Source organism: Notolepis coatsorum (assembly GCF_963971535.1).
Source record: "Notolepis coatsorum genome assembly, chromosome: 6".
Taxonomy (NCBI): Eukaryota; Metazoa; Chordata; class Actinopteri; order Aulopiformes; family Paralepididae; genus Notolepis; species Notolepis coatsorum.
Window position 1 is genome coordinate 117,828,014 of NC_140170.1, and position 18,214 is coordinate 117,846,227.

Genomic DNA, 18,214 nt, shown 5'->3' on the forward strand with positions numbered 1-18,214 from the left:
TACTAATACAATTGGCAGTATTAGGGGGTGGGAAGCTGGTGGGTGGGGATCGGACGTTGTGGACAGCGACTCCTACAGGTCGGTTGGTGCGCCTGCGCAGTAGAATCAGGAAGTGACGGGGGCGGCGTGTCCCTCCCACGCAGACCCTCGCCGCTGAGAGATCGCGCTGTGCAGGTGAAAAGATGCGACGGCTGCTGCCTCCTCGAGTAACGGAGGGGACACGTGATGCAAGGCTTCGTCCACATTGTAGCCGGCTTGTGGGAGGCATGGCCTAACAACGTTCGAGACAGGGGAGGGTAGAATTGGACAATACGAAATTGGGGAAGGGAAAAAGTAGATAAAAAATGTTTTATTAAAAATGACAGAGCATCGTTGAAGATCGTCTATCTAGGGCTAGGCCATGTCTCGCTTGCCAGAGGCCTGGGAAGTATAGTGAAGTGTAACGGCCCTTCAGGGACGAGATTGAGTCATAATGATACACTTACAGTGAAATACCCAACAGTCACAGATACATTGTGGCACAGTTCAGCATATAACTGGTTATATAAAATCAGTGTTTGAACATTACTGAACATTTGAGAAATAATTTAGAACTATTGGGGCTTTGCTGACTTAAATGACAAAATTATTTCACCAACATTATTTTACTTCCAGCTATGATGGATTTAATCCCTTGAGATCCACCATAGACCCATTGTTGTCTTTTTATTCTTTTGGTGGGGGGCATGAGATATATAGGGGGAGTTACAACATCAACAACATGTCATACATCATCGTAAAGCTGGGAAACTGAAGATTAATTTGGAGATGCAGCCTAGCACTGTGTGTCAATTTGTCTGTAATAAACATTGGACCTCATACTCGAACAGACTTACAAGAAAGTTAAGAACACATTTCTTCGTAACTCCACTTACAAACTTCTCGGCTGATTTTGGCATGGTCTTTTTGGAGATTTGTTCATAGCTACACGTCCAGGTACTGTCCACCTTGATGTAGACACCTGAATATGTCTAGCAATAATTCAATGTGTCTAACCTAATTCATTTTACTCTACTGTGCCCACTGACCCCTCTTGATCCTCCATATTCTAACATTGACAGTGAATAGTGGAGCATGCACTGGAGTGCCGCCAGGGGGAGCTGGTGTGACGTTGGGCAGAACAGACAGCAGAGGAGGAAGAGAGGGCTGAAGGCGGAGCTCAGACAGCGGAGCACCCTCTTCATCGTTTTCCAGAGAAGGAAGAGGTCGCGTGGAGCAGGAGCTCCGGACATCAAGCATGCAGGATATAAACCCAGTTACGAAGCGGGTTATTAATGGAGTATGTGATAGCTTTCAGTTAATGCTAAAGGAGACATTGTGAACGAAGAAGCAGACGAGCTACTGCCGAAGAGTGTGTTAGATATTGCACATGTTGCGTTTTAGTTAAAGTATAGGCGCCAGGACAGGGGGTCGCTTGATCCACAGCTTAGCTTCAGTTAGGCCTAGGGCACAGTTTAGTCCGCGTGTCACAGGCAGTGGATCACTCAACGGACGTTGCGGCACTGCACGCACCTCCAGCAGTCACCTGCCTAACGTCCACCCAGCCCTGCCTCCTGGTACCACGGGACTTCTCGACGGCCATCTCACCACACGGACGTTCGGTGGTGGGAGCGGGCCAAGCTTTGGTTAAGTACTCTCCAGCCTGTTACCGTGAGCGCTCCGAGTGCTGGAACTTTATCGGTAGACTTTCTCTTTGTGCGGCGCGGGCCCTTTAAGAGAAGCAGTACGTTGAACTGACACTGGTAACTTTTTAGGGGCGCCCCGACATTTATTATTTTGGGGAGCCGGCTATAGATAGGACTTTTGTTTTCAACGTGGGCCCACTGTCTTTTGGTTAAATGTGTGGTGTGATAACGTGTGTTCCTTTATAAAATCCCATTCAGTAGCCCCATACCCCTCTCCCTCTTTCTCCCCTCTCTCCCCACCTACGGGTGAAAGAACAGGTATTTCAACCCTTAAAGGGACGGGTGTCATTACTGTATCTTGACTAGTGTGGGAAGAGCTTTGATTCCCTACCGTAGAGGGAGAGCACTAGGTGCCTAGCATTTCAACCCTTAAAGGGACGGGTTCCATTACTGTGTATTGACCGGTGTGGGAAGATCTGTATTCATTGTGTTGCGTAAGCAGGAAGGGCTTTAATCATTGTGCTTCGTGTAAGCGGGAAGAGCTTTGGTCATTGTGCTTCGTGTAAGCGGGAAGAGCTTTGGTCATTGTGCCTTGTGTAAGCGGGAAGAGCTTTGCTCATTGTGCTTTGTGTTAAGAACCATATAATTTCTTCAGTAAAGAACAGTGAATGGGAGCACTGTGTGTGTCTGTTACTGTGTCTGGTGTATTAACCCCTTTCTGCCTGGGTAATGCATTTTATTGTTTAACCCTTTCCCCACCCCCTGCCTAAGCATCATTGGGACAGGTCTCTGCTCATCAGCAAGGAAAGGTACTGCTTTGGGGAGAAAGTATATCATCTATCACTACTGCCACCGGGTGTGGGAGGGTGCGGGTAGTATTAGGAGAAGTGTGGGAGTGTGGGGAATTACTGCGAGTCGCCCTGGAGGGCCAGAAGGACCAGTGCACCACCCCTAGGTTAGTAAATCCTAGGCCCCATCCACTTCCTCTGCTAAAGCTCCACTCTAATACTACTGCACTACAGTCAGGGATTCAGCCGGACTCAGATCTGCTGCATTCCCACTACCTGGTGACAGGGTACATCTACTCTCATAAAGCAGGGATAATCCACCCTGCTACATTGAGCACATCAAGGCACCCTCCCCAAACCTTCAAATCATCTGCAACGCCCATAACCACCTGCTCTACGTGGTCTCACACTTCCCAGGAGGTGTACACAACTCCTACATCTTACAGTACAGCTCTGTGGGTGTGCACCTCAAGCAAGGAGATGCTGGAGACGCATGGCTGATTGGTACATACTGTATGTGCAAACTGTTAATGAATCATTCCAGCAAAAGTAGGCTTCTATTATTCAAATGACTTGTTTTATTAGAAGACCGCAGATATGCGCTGCCCCCCTGGTTCATGGCCACACTGACCAACCCCCAGAGGGAACAGGAGGTGGCCTACAATGAGAGCTACGCACAAACTCGTTCCAAAGTCCAACGCAGCATCGGACTGCTGAATTTCTTTTGGACTCTGATTTCACATGAGCCCATTTATTTTTCACTTCTCCTCTCCTGACACCACGTTAACCTCACTTGTTAACTCATCCCATGCCACTTTTTCTGGGTGGCCTTGTACCCATATCGACACTACTAAATAAGATGTTACGCTAAGATGTCATGTTCTACAGTATGACTTACTACTATAGGGTCTTTATACCTGTATCACTGTACATATTAATACTACAACTCTGTATATGCATCTGATGAGCACTATTACTCAGTAGTATTTATTAGGGATGTCCCGATCGCCTTTTTTTGCCCCCGATCCGATCCCGATCATGTGATTTTAAATATCTATCGATCCGATCGTTTCCGATCCGATCTTTCACATTAGTAATCAATTTTGATGCATTTTTGTCAGGCTGAATGTAATAACAAAAGCCTCCGCGTTTAAGACGTGGATATGGTCATGTTTGTTGAATACATTTTTTTTTTGACTGCCGATTTTTATTATTATTTTTTCCCGATCCCCGATCCTCTGAAAAGCACGTGATTGACGCCGATCCCGATCACGTGATCGGATCGGGACATATTTATATATTTTATACCCAGTTTAATCACCTGTGCATTGTATGTTGTTACATTTGTACTCTGGTTTATCTGCTAAACTTATGTTTGTTGTATTGTACTTGTGCTGAATACTGACAATACATTTGAATCTAATCTAATCTCATTTTGATCAGTCGCAAATTGCTTTTGCGCTACCCATTGAATATGTTCTGCACACAGTGCTGTGGTTGCATGCCTTATAAGGAGCTGGCGGGGCGTTTCTGTATGCAAATGCAGGTGTACGAGAACACTTTTTCAGTTTAAAGAGGACATGTACTGCTATTCCTAGCACTATTTGGGCAACTTTACACAATTCCTGTGAGTGTATTGAAGACATCTGTATGTTTTTTTTCAAAAAAATGCATTGTTTTATATTTCTAATCAAGTACTCAAAACCATCATTTTTCAGCTTCAAGATTTCAGGCTGTAGGTAAAGGTTTCATTGATATGATTAAAGTAGTATACAAAGACCCATCGGCCATGATTACAACAGGTATAATCACCTCCGGAATCTTTCCGGTATCACACTCTGCCAGACAGGGTTGCCCTCTTAGTCCCGGACTATTCTATCTATCATTAGAACCTTTAGCACAATATATAAGACAATCCCAATCCATAGAACCAATCGTAATCAAGGGCACACAACATAAAATTTGTTTATATGCGGACGACGTAATACTGTTCATGCAAAACCCCAACACCACATTGCCTCATCTGCTCAAGTTGATTGAGGACTTTGGAGATTTATCGGGATTCAAGATAAATTGGCCGAAGTCAGCTTTCCTTCCACTTAACGCCCCATGCAAAAAAAATATATAACCCTGCCAGTAGAGATACCTATGGTAAAACACTTTAGATGTTTGGGAGTGGAAATATTCCCCACCATAAGACAAACGGTGAAGTACAATTACACAAAAATCCAAAACAAAATCAAAGACGACCTTGATAGGTGGTCAAAACTTAAAAACTCAGTACAGGCACGGATATCATTAGTTAAGATGGACGTACTACCTAGAATCAACTTCTTCAGCTCAATGCTACCGCTACCCCCTCCAGAGGGTTACTGGAAAAAATTACACTCCTCCACATACAAATTTATTTGGAATAACAAACCACCACGTATAAAAAGATCCACCGCACAGAGAAACAAAGCAGACGGTGGTATGGCATTTCCAGATTTTTTCCACTATTTTAAGGCGTACACTTTAAGACCATTGACAACATGGTTTGATCCACAAGCATTAGTATCCTGGAAAAAATTTGAAGAAAATATAGTAGCCCCACATAGACTGAAGGACATAGCATACACTAAATTATCAATTAAGAAATGCGAAGGGAAATTTGGCCCCATAATTACTCATGCGATCCGGATATGGCGTGAAACACAAAAAAAATATCCTAACCCACAAAAATGGCATAATCATACTCCCTTATTCAATAACAATGCACTCTTGAATAGAAAACGACCTATAAGATTCCCTATATGGGAAAAGCAAGGCATACACTCATTAGGTGATGTTTTTAACAAAAAGGGTTTTTGTAGTTATGAAGAAATACGCAAAAAATATAATCTCACCAAGTCCACAATTTTTTTTTACACACAGTTATTGTTATGTTTGAAGTCTCACGGTGTTCCATTAAAGATACCAATTGAACACCACAGATACCACAAATTCTTCTATGAAAGAGAGACATCGAGAGGTTTTGTTTCAGATTTTTATCATCAATTACTAACGTCCTCGTATGAAACCCTCCACCTAGACTCCGTCTGGAGGAGGGATATACCAGACCTGGAAAGTGATTTTGATTGGCAAGAAGCCTGGGCAAATGTTAGATTTACATCAAGGAACCCGGACCATCAACAAATAAATCTTAAAGGGGAACTATTTTACTATTTCTTTCACTATTTGGGCACTTTTACACAATTCCTGTCAGTCTATGGAACACCTCTGTAATATATATATATTTTTTATTCATTGTTTTGTATTTCTAATCAAGTCCTCAAAAACAGCATTTTTCTACCTCAAGATTTTGAGCTGTTTTGCAGCCGCAGCTACAGGTGCCACCTAAACCACTGTGTGGCCTGCGCCGTCTGCTGAACATTAACATGCAGCAGTGACTATATGACATCACATATAGGCACATTTTCAAACGACTCAGTTCAGTGAGGGTGAATATTGTGAGAGGAGAATTGGAAGAATGCGCCAATATGAGAATTTTGAGACATAGATCATATTAATATAAGTTCACATAGCTAGGAAACAATGCTAAACACTCAAAAAGGCCATTTATAAGATAGTTCCCCTTTAACTATATTCACGGGACATACTTGACTCCTATAAGACTGAAAAAAATGGGTCTTAAACAAGACTCCAAATGCTCCTTATGTACAAATGGGGACGAGGGGACATTTATGCACATGTACTGGGACTGCCCACCAGTTAAGATATTCTGGAAAGAGGTGACCCAGCAATTATCAAATCTCTTAACTCTGAATATACCTGTACATCCCTCTGTATTACTGCTAAATGATGTTTTCGAGTATGCAGTAAATCCACAGCTAAAGAGATTGGTTTTATCGGGTATCACAGTGGCTAAAAAGCTGATAGCATCACGATGGTTCCAACCGGAAAAAATGTGTCGAAAGGTCTGGATTATTACATATCTTGATGTGATTTATCAAGAAATATCTACAGCAAGAATTTTGGGTCTCAATGAATCCAAAATGACAATGTGGTTAGAAGTGGTGGAGAAAATAAAAGCTAGCATATAATGGTAGTGTCTGGTTAGGAGCGAGGGATAATGGATGGATTATCCAATGGGGGGTCCGGGAGGGGGGGGTACGAGCTGGAGCATATGTGTGTAGGCAGGGCCGCCTGGGAGAAATGCGAGGCCCTGTGCGAGATTGAAACGCGAGGTTATCGCTTTGTAACACTTTGTAACACTGTACAAATTTCTCCACAACACACATGTACAAGTGGCAGTAATGCAGAAAATCCAGCAAGGGAAGAAGCAGTGTAGAAAACAGGTGGAGTTGTTGCCTAGCAATGAGAATGCTTTGGCTGTACTGTGTAGATAGAAGTACACACTCTAGTGTTGATGTCTTTGTTTACAAGGCTTCAGGTATGGTTGCTCTGCTACAAACACAGTAGAGCAGCTGTGTGCACATCAAGTTCAAGTTCAAGTTCTTTAATAGTTGTCATACAGAAGTACAGAATACTTTCATACAAAATGCTTCTTACTGTTACGCTCCAGAGACTGTGCTAGACAAGATAGTATCAAATAACATAATATAGCATGTAATTTAGAAGAAGAAAAATGAGGTCACAGTGTTCGGTATAGACATATGTACAATGTTCTGAGTTACCATATAATATACAATACTATGCAGTGTACTAGTGTACAGTACTATCTAGTGCAAAGCAGAAATGGGATGAGGTACAATTTTAGGTACAATTTACAGTAAGGTGTACGAGTTGTAGTGCAATCCTTCATCAATAAATATAAAGTGTGGGGAGTGGGTGCTACAGTGTGTTTGTTTAAAGTGGGTGTGTGCTATAAAGTGTGTGGAGTGGGTGCTACAGTGTGTTTGTTTAAAGTGAGTGTGTGCGTGTGGATGTGTGTGCTATGTGCGTTTGGTGGTTGTTGTTGTGTAGTGTTCATTCATTGTTCGTTTAGCAGCCTGATGGCCTGGGGATAGAAGCTTCTTCTGAGTCTTTCTGTGCTCGCCTTGAGACTCCGGTATCGCTTGCCTGACCGCAGCAGTTCAAAGAGGCAGTTGTTCGGGTGACTGGAGTCTTTAATGATTCTCTTAGCCTTGCCCTTGCAACGCTTGTTGTAAATGTTCTGGAGGGTGGGGAGCCCCCCTCCAATTGTGCGTTCGGCTGAACGTGTCACTCTTTGTAGTCTGCTTCGGTCTTGTGCAGTGCTATTCCCAAACCAGGAGGTGATGTTGCCGGTCAAGATGCTCTCTATTGTACATGAGTAGAAGTTCTTAAGGATCTTCTGACTGACTTGGAACTTCCTTAGGCGCCTGAGGAAGTAGAGGCGTTGTCGTGCCTTCTTCACAACACTGTCAATGTGTGTGGTCCATGTCAAGTCCTCGGATATGTAGGCTCCGAGGTACTTAAAGCTGTTGACTCTCTCAACCGGTGCCCCGTCGATGCTGAGGGGGCTGTAGTCCTTGACCCCCGACCTCCTGAAGTCCACAATCATCTCCTTTGTTTTGCTGACGTTCAGGGAGAGGCTGTTTTCCTGGCACCATCCCGCCAGGACCTTGACCTCTTCCAGGTAGGCCCTCTCGTCGTTGGCAGAGATCAGGCCCACCACCACTGTGTCGTCAGCAAATTTGATGATTGTATTGCTACTCCGCTGAGCCACACAGTCGTGTGTGTACAGGGAGTAGAGGAGGGGACTCAGAACACAGCCCTGGGGGGCCCCTATGTTGAGGGTGATGGATGAGGAGGTGCAGTTGCCTGCTCTCACCACCTGGGGTCTGCCAGTCAGGAAGTCCAAGACCCACTGGCAGAGGTCATAGCCCAAGCCTGTCACATCCAACCTGTTTTAGGCCAGGTGCAGGATAAAACTAAATGTGACTGAAGGAAAAATTGCAATGAACTGACCGACACAATTGACAACTATAAGCAATGCAATGCTCAGAGAGAGAGAGAGAGAGAGAGAGAGAGAGAGAGTCTGTGATGATCCAGACAGAGAGAGTCTGTGGTCCAGAGAGAGAGATGAGTCTGTGGTCCAGACAGAGAGAGAGAGAGAGAGATGGGTCTGTGGTCCAGACAGAGAGAGAGAGAGAGAGAGAGAGAGATAAGCAAGACAGCTAAGATGAGCCCCTAAAGGATATTCAACTTTTAATGGAAGAACAAAACAGAAGGAAATGATAACTTCAAAGGCAACATGAATATACATAGATCCAAAAGGACAAAGATCAACACTTAAATCCAAAGAGAAGAGGATCTATACCAGAGAAAACAAAGTAGCAAGGAGCCAACGGCCGACATCAGCTAAGGAGGCTAACTGCAAATAGAGTAGCCAGGTACTGACACCAGGTACACACCGTTAGCTACGACAGCTAGCCGGCCCGCTTTGGCTCAATATAACGTTAGCTACGTTAGCTAGCCGGCCCGCTTTGGCTCAATATAACGTTAGCTACGTTAGCTAGCCGGCCCGCTTTGGCTCAATATAACGTTAGCTACGTTAGCTAGCCGGCCCGCTAGCTCAACATAACATTAGCTATGTTAGCTAGCCGGCCCGCTTTGGCTCAATATAACATTAGCTACGTTAGCTAGCCGGCCCGCTTGGCTCAACATAACGTCTACGACAGCTAGCCGGCCCGCTAGCTCAACATAAGGGTTGCTACGATAGCTAGCCGGCCCGCTGGTCCAACAGAACATCAGCTACGATAGCTAGCCGGCCCGCTGGCTCCACATAACGTTAGCCAACATAACGTAGCCACGATAGCTAGCCGGCCCGAGAGAGAGAGAGAGAGAGAGAGAGAGAGAGAGAGAGAGAGAGAGAGATATCTCCACGGCGGGAATAGAATAGAGTGCATTAAAAACTCACCAAACGTCCAAGAGGATGGAGACAACCGCGTGGAGTTGACGAAGTTCATCTGCCAAACGACCGTCCTCTTCATCTTGGCATAACAATGCTGCACGTGCTCTCTCTAGGTTAGCTAACGCTAGTTAGCCTTTAGCTAAACTACTAGCCGACATGGCTATCCCGACTGAACCACACGTTAGCACTCGATATTATAACGTAGCTGAAGCTAACTAGCTGTCCCTGCCTTTAGCTAAGCCGACATGGCTAGCCTGACTGAACTTTCTAACATGCAACAACTTTCATCTTCAGTCCATCTGCCAAACAACGTCCTCTTCGTCTTGGCTGGCATAACCTCCAATGCTGCACGCGCGAAATAGTCAGACGCAGCTGACGGCGCACGCCGGCCGACTGTACACATGTAACCCCTCCCTTCGTTGAAACCAATAGTATGTCTGCTGCAGAGCCCCAGAGCTCCAATAGTGGATCTGCAGAGCCGCAGAGCCAGGAACAAGTCTGACACATTCTACAAACGTGTCTAATGTGAAATATATAAGCATATAAGCAAAACTAGATTTTAGGTCTGTGATGAAAAAGGGCCTCGCAGGAAGGGGGGCCTCGCAAAAAAAATAAAAAAAAATAAAAAAATAAAAAATAAAAAAATAATAAATAACAAATATTTATTTTTTATTTTTATTTTTATTTTTGTGCGAGGCCCCCCTTCCCGCGAGGCCCTGTGCGACCGCACTGCTCGCACACCCCCTGAGGCGGCCCTGTGTGTAGGGTATTAGATAGCAGGTATTGGTGGTATATTCTGTATAAGACATTTAACTATATGGTGATTTCATTGGATGTGCACTGTAAATAATGCTTGTATATCTTATCGTGTGTTGTCATGTTTGTTTATATGTTTGTTTAAAAAATAATAAAACTGGTACTGGTAGACAGAGAGAGATAGAGAGAGAGAGAGAGAGGGAGGGGGTGGGAGGGGGTGAGAGAGAGAGAGAGAGAGAGAGAGAGAGAGAGAGAGAGAGAGAGAGAGAGAGAGAGAGAGAGAGAGAGAGAGAGAGAGAGAGAAAAAAGACAGGCCGTTCTTTTTTTCTCTGCTTCTCGGTGTGCTGCGGGGCAGCTTGTGGGGGGGGGGGGGGGCCCTCCCTTCCTCCCTCTCTCTTCCTTTTTTTCTTTCTATCACTCTCCCGTTTGGAGGTGTGTGTCGCGCGGACCTCCGCGCGGCAGGTCCCCCCCCCCCCCCAAGTGCTCCTGAATGCTCTCTATCTCTCTCTCTCTCTCTCTCCCTCCAGACTAGTGCATGCAGAGTATGAGGAAGTGGTTTTCCACTCGCTGTGTACAGTCAGTCTATGTAGATTGTGGGCGGGCATTAGCTACAACCACAGAGCCAATCACATCACTGTCTGCTACCCAGAGCCTGAGTAACGGCATTCAGGCCTTCAAATCAGGATGGCCTAATTTACTGGAGAAGGAAATGATCTGAGCTGAATCAGAGCAATCCGCCAATATGGTATTTAGACACTAAAACACATTGATACGAACTCCTATTACTATAATACAATGCTAGAGACTGAAAAATGACATTTATAGTACATGTCCCCTTTAAGAATGAGTGATGTTGGGGCGGTCAGGTGGCGTAGCGGAGATTGCGCTCGTCACCAATGCAAGAGGCTGTGGTCTCGACTCCCGGAGTCAGCATTGCCTTGGCTTGGGCTGATCGCTATACTAACCCGTTTGGCTGGGTTAGGGGGAGGGAAGTCACGGGTGGGAATCTGGCGTTGTGGACAGCGACGCCTACAAGTCAGGTCTGGGTGCTTGCTCAGCGGAGGCAGGACTTGATGAAGGCAGCGTGACCTCCCACGGGTTACACTTAGCCAATGAGAGTCCTCGCTGCCAGGTGAAAAAAGAGTCACTGGCTGTCGCCGCGCGTGTCGGAGGAAGCGTGTGGATGACTTCAGGATTCCCTTGTACCGACCAGTAGGAGAACATGCGCACAACAAACAGGTAGGGGAGGGGGGGAATTGGCACAACGACTAAATTGGGACGGGGAGAAAACAGAGAAAAATCTGAGAAAGAGAGGATAAAAAAAAAATAATGAGTGATGTTCTTCATTCAGGGATCGCAGCTGACAACACTTTGGTCATTTACGAACACCCTTTCACGCATTCGGGCATCTGGAGGAGAACCTTCGTAAATTTGTTCTTTGTATTTATTTTTTTTATTTTTTTTAAACATAACAAAAAATTAGACACACAAGCATTAACAGTAAACATCCAATGTAAATCACCATTTGAATCAATATAAATGTAGATATATACCTAATACTTGCTATCTAATACAATACATACATATGCTCTTGCTCGCTCTCCCCCCCGGACCCCCACTTGGATAATCCATCCATTTTCATTCGCTTCTAACCAGGCATTACAATTCATATGCTAGCTTTTATTCTCTCCACCACTTCTAACCAGATTGCAATGTTGGTTTCACTGACACCTAAAATTCTTGCTGTAGATATCTCTAGATAAATCACATCGAGCTAGGTAATAACCCATACCTTCCGGCACATTTTATCCGGTTGAATCCATCGTGATGCTATCAACTTTTTAGCAGCTGTGAGATTGGATAAAACTAGTCTCTTTAGCTGTATGGGGGCTGCAAACTGAAAAATATCATTCAACAGCAATACAGAGGGATGTACAGGTATGTTCTATTTTAACCGGTGGGCAATCCCAATACATGTGCATAAATGTACCCTCATCCCCATTTGAACATAAGGAACATAGAGAATCTTGTTTAAGTCCCATTCTGTTCAATCTTATAGGAGTCAGGTATGAATATAATTTTAAGATTAATTTGTTGATGGTCCGGGTTGCGTGACGCAATTCGAACGTTTGCCCAGACTTCTTGCCAATCAAAATCTATTTCCAAGTCTGGTATATCCCTCCTCCAGACTGAGTCTAGGGGAAGGATTCCATACGAAGACGTTAGTAAGTGATGATAAAAAGATACGAAGCCTCTCGATGTCTCTCTTTCATAGAAGAATTTGTGATATCTGTGGTGCTCAATTGGTATCCTTAATGGGACTCCATGAGCCTTCAAACAATCCAATAACTGTGCGTAAAAATAATATGTGGAACTGGTGAGGTTAAATTTGTTATGTATATCTTGATAGCTACAAAAACCCTGTTTGTTGAAAACATCTCCCAATGTGTGTATGCCCTGCTTTTCCCATTTGGGATATCTGATAGGTCGTTTTCCAATAAGGAGTGCATTGTTATTGAATAGGGGAGTATGGCTATGCCATTTATGTTGGTTAGAATATTTTTTTTGTGTTTCACGCCATATCCGGATCACATGTGTAATAAGGGGGCCAAATTTCAATTTTCATTGCTTAATTGATAACATGGTGTATACTATGTCCTGCAGTCTATGTGGTGCTACTATATTTTCTTCTAAGTTTCTCCAGGATACAGATGCTTGGGAGTCAAACCAGGTTGTCTGTGGTCTTAAAGAGTACGCTTTAAAATAGTGGTAAAAGTCTGGAAATCCTAAACCTCCGTCGGCTTTGATTCTCTGTGCGGTGGATCTTTTTATTCGTGGAGGTTTGTTATTCCAAATAAATGTATATGCGATGGAGTGTAATTTTTTCCAGTAACCATCAGGAGGGGGTAACGGTAACATTGAGCTAATGAAGTTGATTCTAGGTAAAACATCCATCTTAACTATTGATACTCGTGCCTGTACTGAGTTTTTAAGTTTGGACCACCTGTCAAAGTCGTATTTAATCTTATCTTGGAATTTTGTGTAATTGTACTTCACCGTTTGGCTTATAGTAGGGAATACCTCAACTCCTAAACATCTGAAGTGTTTTACAATTGGTATTTTTTCTGGAAGGAGTATATTCTTTGCAGGGGCATTAAGTGGTGTAAAGGTGTAAAGAATACACCTGTATTCTTATGGCAACAGCACGGCACAGGACAAGAAGGCCCTACAGAGAGTGGTGCGCTCTGCCGAGCGTACCACAGGTATTGCACTACCTCCCCTGCAGTGGAGGCTGCTGACCAAATTTTTAGGTGAAGCACAAATTATTATATTATATTATATATTAAATAATATTTTTAAAACATCCCCCACTGTGTGTCAGTGGTCAGTGGACACAGATGAAAACATATTAACATTAGGTGACAGCGGACCTAACCAGATGAAAACATATTAGGTGACAGCGCACCTGACCAGATGAAATCATATTAGGTGACAGCGCACCTGACCAGATGAAATCATATTAGGTGACAGCGCACCTGACCAGATCAAAACATATTAGGTGACAGCGCACCTGATCAGATCAAAACATTTTAGGTGACAGCGCACCTGACCAGATCAAAACATATTAGGTGAAGGTGACAAGGAAGCCACAGCCTCATACCCCCCCGACACTCAACTAACCGCCTCGGACAGTCCTTCATACCAGTGGCCATCAGGCTCCACAACAGTGGGCAGCGACTGCTGCCAGACATCGACCTAGAACTAATAGGAACCCAAGTAGGACAATAACACTACCTTATGCATACTGCACCTTATGTGGATACTGTGATACTGTGAATAATGAATAATGTATATTTCAGTTAGTTAGATAGTAAATTATATTGACCTATTTGTTTACACTGCTTGTGTTGTTTTCACTACCTGTACCCCCCCCCCCCTCTTCCCCCATGCTGCTATGATGCCTGAATTTCCCCAAGGGGATCAATAAAGGAATATCTTATCTTATCTTAAAAGGAAAGATGAAATTACCTACCTGGGTTCCATCCTATAGAGGCAAATCTTTCCTGTGACAAAATGGGATCCAATGTAATAAAACTAAGTCAACCAACGAACTAGATTCCTGTACCGGATCTCCTCTCTGGTAAACAAGAATACCTTGAAGACTCTAACAGGAGCACTCATTCAAGAGTACTACGACTATGCTTGCACCTCATGGTACCAAAGCACCTCAAAGGCACTAAAAACAAGATTACAAAGATCTCAAAACAAACTGGTCAGACTACTGCTTGACCTTACTCCTAAAACCCACCTCACCCCTGTCCACTTTGACAACCTAGGATGGCTTAGAGTAGACGACAGAGTACAGCAACTTGCAATGGGCCTTGTTGTGAAGGATCAGATTAAACCGAATATGTATATTTATTTATATAAATAAATGGTAGGGTAGTAGTGGTGCTTGCATCCGAGGAGCTCCGGGCCAAGAGCGACTGGACCTGTATATTGGATTACTCTACCCGGACGACGGCGAGCCTTCCACGGCTTGGATTATGCTTTGGGTGCTTTGATTATTCCATGGATAAAGGCCAACACTGCGGAGTGTTGGAACTACCCCCCGGAGAGGACTCCAGGTGAGACGGCGCTCTACACCAGTGAGGTCGCCTCACGTCTCTCCGTTGTGGACCGGCAGCTACCGTCCACAGAGGGTCCAGCTGTATTCGTCTGCGGTCCGAGGTTCTGTGGGCACCGTGTCCAAGACTTTGGATTCTCCCAAGACACCGTCGGCCAGATGGGATACCGCCAGCGGCTTCTCTAACCCCCCCCTCCTACTGTCTTACAACCAGCGGGACACCCCCCCCCCCCTTAGTGTATCCAGCTATAATCATTTAAGTACCATCGCTATCGTTTCCTAAATATTCCAGGTTGTATACTTACTCCCTGCGTAACCAGAGATTGGACATTCAATGTTGATTTACCTACGAATACTCATTTGCCATAAAAGTGCATATTTCATATTTCAAATCATAAATGTAATTAAGTGATCGTTGTATACACCTTTTGCTGTATTAAACCTTCGATTTGGTACATTTGTGTGGATTCGTTTCATCAGGTGGGAAAGTGTTCATCATACTTATATCTTGTACTGGATGGCCAGAAGTTAAAGTACATGAGGTAGTGGTATTAAATATCATATCTAACAATACAGTCAGGGAATTGTACCCCTCAGTTACAATTGGTCCTTCGAGCCGGAGGGTAACTAGTGTAATATTAATATAGTGTTATTAATATCGAAATGGCCTATGATGAACACTCCACGAAACGATCCTCCTAACCTAGAACGCCCGCGGCGCAGACGACAGACACCTCAGTACTTAGAGGCTTACACTGTCAGTCAACTACCTAGCCTTCGACAAACGGTAAACGCGGTAAAAGTAGAAAGTAAAATTATGTCTGACCTTAACGACCAGGTTTCCCCGACCACAGAGGCCCTAGTAGGTCCTAATGTAACTGACCAAGCTCACGGTGGGGACCAGGAGGGAATTGACATGCCTTTACCCCCCGCCACTACTCAAGAAGTAGTCCCCGACCAGCCCCGGGAGGAAGACAACCCTACAGAGAGAGAACTCTGCATGGAAGAAGAGGAGGAGAGCGCCGAGGAACTAGAGCTCCAGGACTCCCCAACGAGTACCCCCAGGAGCGGCTCACGCAGGAGCGGCTCACCTCCACAACCGCCTTCCCCCAGCGAAGCGGAGAGGATACTACAACAGGCGTTCCTCGTCAGCCTGACAGCCTCTACCGAACGCGATCGGCTCCAGGGTGAACGCGATCGACTTCAGATACAGCAACGGAGCGAAGAAGAGCACATACGCCTGGAAATGAGACGCCTTCAGACGGAAGAGAATATGGCAAGAGACCGAGCAGACACCCAGCGTGCCGCTGCCGGTGCCCAAAGAGACGCAGAGCGCGACAGACTACAAGCGCAACTAATAGAGCAGCTGATCAAAAGGACAACACCCTCTCCCTCCGCCAGGGGTTCAAGGAACTCGTCGAGACAACAGTCAAGGGCAGCGTCTCCTCAACGAGCAAGCGACCCTGAACTTGACCAACAGACCGAGCCTATACCCCCCGCAGACCCCCTTCACAGACCGGTCCAAGCGAGACCCAGCTACAAGGAAGGAGCGGCATACACTGCGGAGAAGCTAAATAAACGATTACAGGATCTGGAGGATCTGATAGAGGAAGAAGAGGGAGAGGAGGAGAACCAAGCCCGACGACAGCACAGTACTCCACCGGACCAGGAGGTCCCATACAGTCCAGGCTATACCCCCGCGGCGCTGCGCTACAGACCCCCGACTCTATTCACGGGTGAACACGACGCACGACCAGCCCCGAGGAACAGCACCTGGACCAGCGGGCCATGGTACCCTGCCAGTACCAGCCCACAGCGAGGCGCAAGAGGGGACTCGCCCAGGAGGTCTCTCCCCCAACGCTCGCCGATGTATCAGCCATCCACGGCGTCATACAATGCCACGCCGTCATTCCCAGACTTCGCCTACGAGAGTCGAGCACAGTACACGGAGCTCCGGATGTGCTTAGAGACAATGATGGTGGATGTCGCTGATGAACGCCACAAGTATGCAATATTACTGAAGCACCTGAAAGTACCGCGAGCGCACAATATAGCGCTAGCCTATGCTACCTCTTCGACCCCATACACAGCGGCCCTTGCAGCGCTGGATCAGAGATATGGACGTATATGGGATTACGTAATCCAAGAGATAAGGCATATTGATCGCCTACCCCCAGCCACAGACAATCGCTCACTGGACGACCTGTCAATCAAGGTGCAGTCCCTGGTGGGGATGCTGTGAGCGCAACGGGAGAAGGGCATGCATGAGCTATACGCCAACTCTAACGTCGAGAGGATTTTGGAGAAGCTGCCACCCGCAAGACAGGAGCGCTTCAGGCGGCAGAGAGATTACCGGGACCCCAACGGCCCCGAGCCATCCCTCCTTGATCTAGCCGACTTCCTGGCGAGAGAAGTCAGCAGCTTACGACTAGATACATTTGGGCGGAGCACGCCAAGCTCCAGAGAGGGATCCAGGAGAATAAATGATGGAAGAAGATCGGTGACTGTCATGCACCAATCAGAGTCAGTACCGAGCAGTAAGAGTCACAGCACCCCCTCGAGAAAAGAGAAGTGGAAGATAGCGTGTCCCTACTGTGAGAAAGAACACTGGCTGTCACAATGTGACCTATTCACAAAGATGAATGCAGAGGAAGTGAGTCAATGGATAAAGTCCAACCGGCGCTGTTATCGATGTGCGCGGCCCCACATGGCAGCCGAATGCACCACGGAGCGGCACCAAGGCAAGTGTCATGTACATTGACCCCGCCAGCAGCAGCGGAGCCCAAGTGCTCTTAAAGGTAGTCCGTGTGACATTGAGCTACCAAGATAAAGTCATGGACACTTACGCCGTCCTTGATGACGGGTCAGAGAAGACCCTTCTGCTCGCCTCCGCTGCGACCCAGCTGGGACTGCGGGGGAGCAAGAACGAAATGACGATTCGGACAATAAGAAGAGATTTAAAGACGATAACGGGCGAGAATGTCTCCTTCACCATCGCAGCAAACGGGCAGCCAGAGCGACGGTACAAGATTACAAATGGTTTCACCAGCCAAGAAATAGGACTATCGCAGTACACCTACCCTGTCACCAAGTTGATGGATAAATATGTGCACCTGCGCCAATTACCTATCCCGCTCATAGACGGCGCTACCCCGACCCTGCTGATAGGCTCCGACCATGCAGAACTCATAGTCCCGATTGACCGGGTCCATACAGGCCCCCGAAGCTGTCCTGCAGCAGTCGAGACCCGCCTAGGGTGGACCCTACAGGGCCCCCTCGCTAAATCTCTCAACCGAACAGCAGCCACTAGCTGCTTCCACTCCAGAACGACAGAAGAAGACACCACTCTCCTGCAGCATGTCGAGAGGCTATGGACCCTAGAGACAATGCCCTTTAAGAACGAAAAGAAAGACATTCGCTCTAAAGAAGACATTTACGCCATCAACCTACTCGAGCAGGGGACAAAGAGAGTCACAGTCGGCGGAGTGATGAGATACGCAAC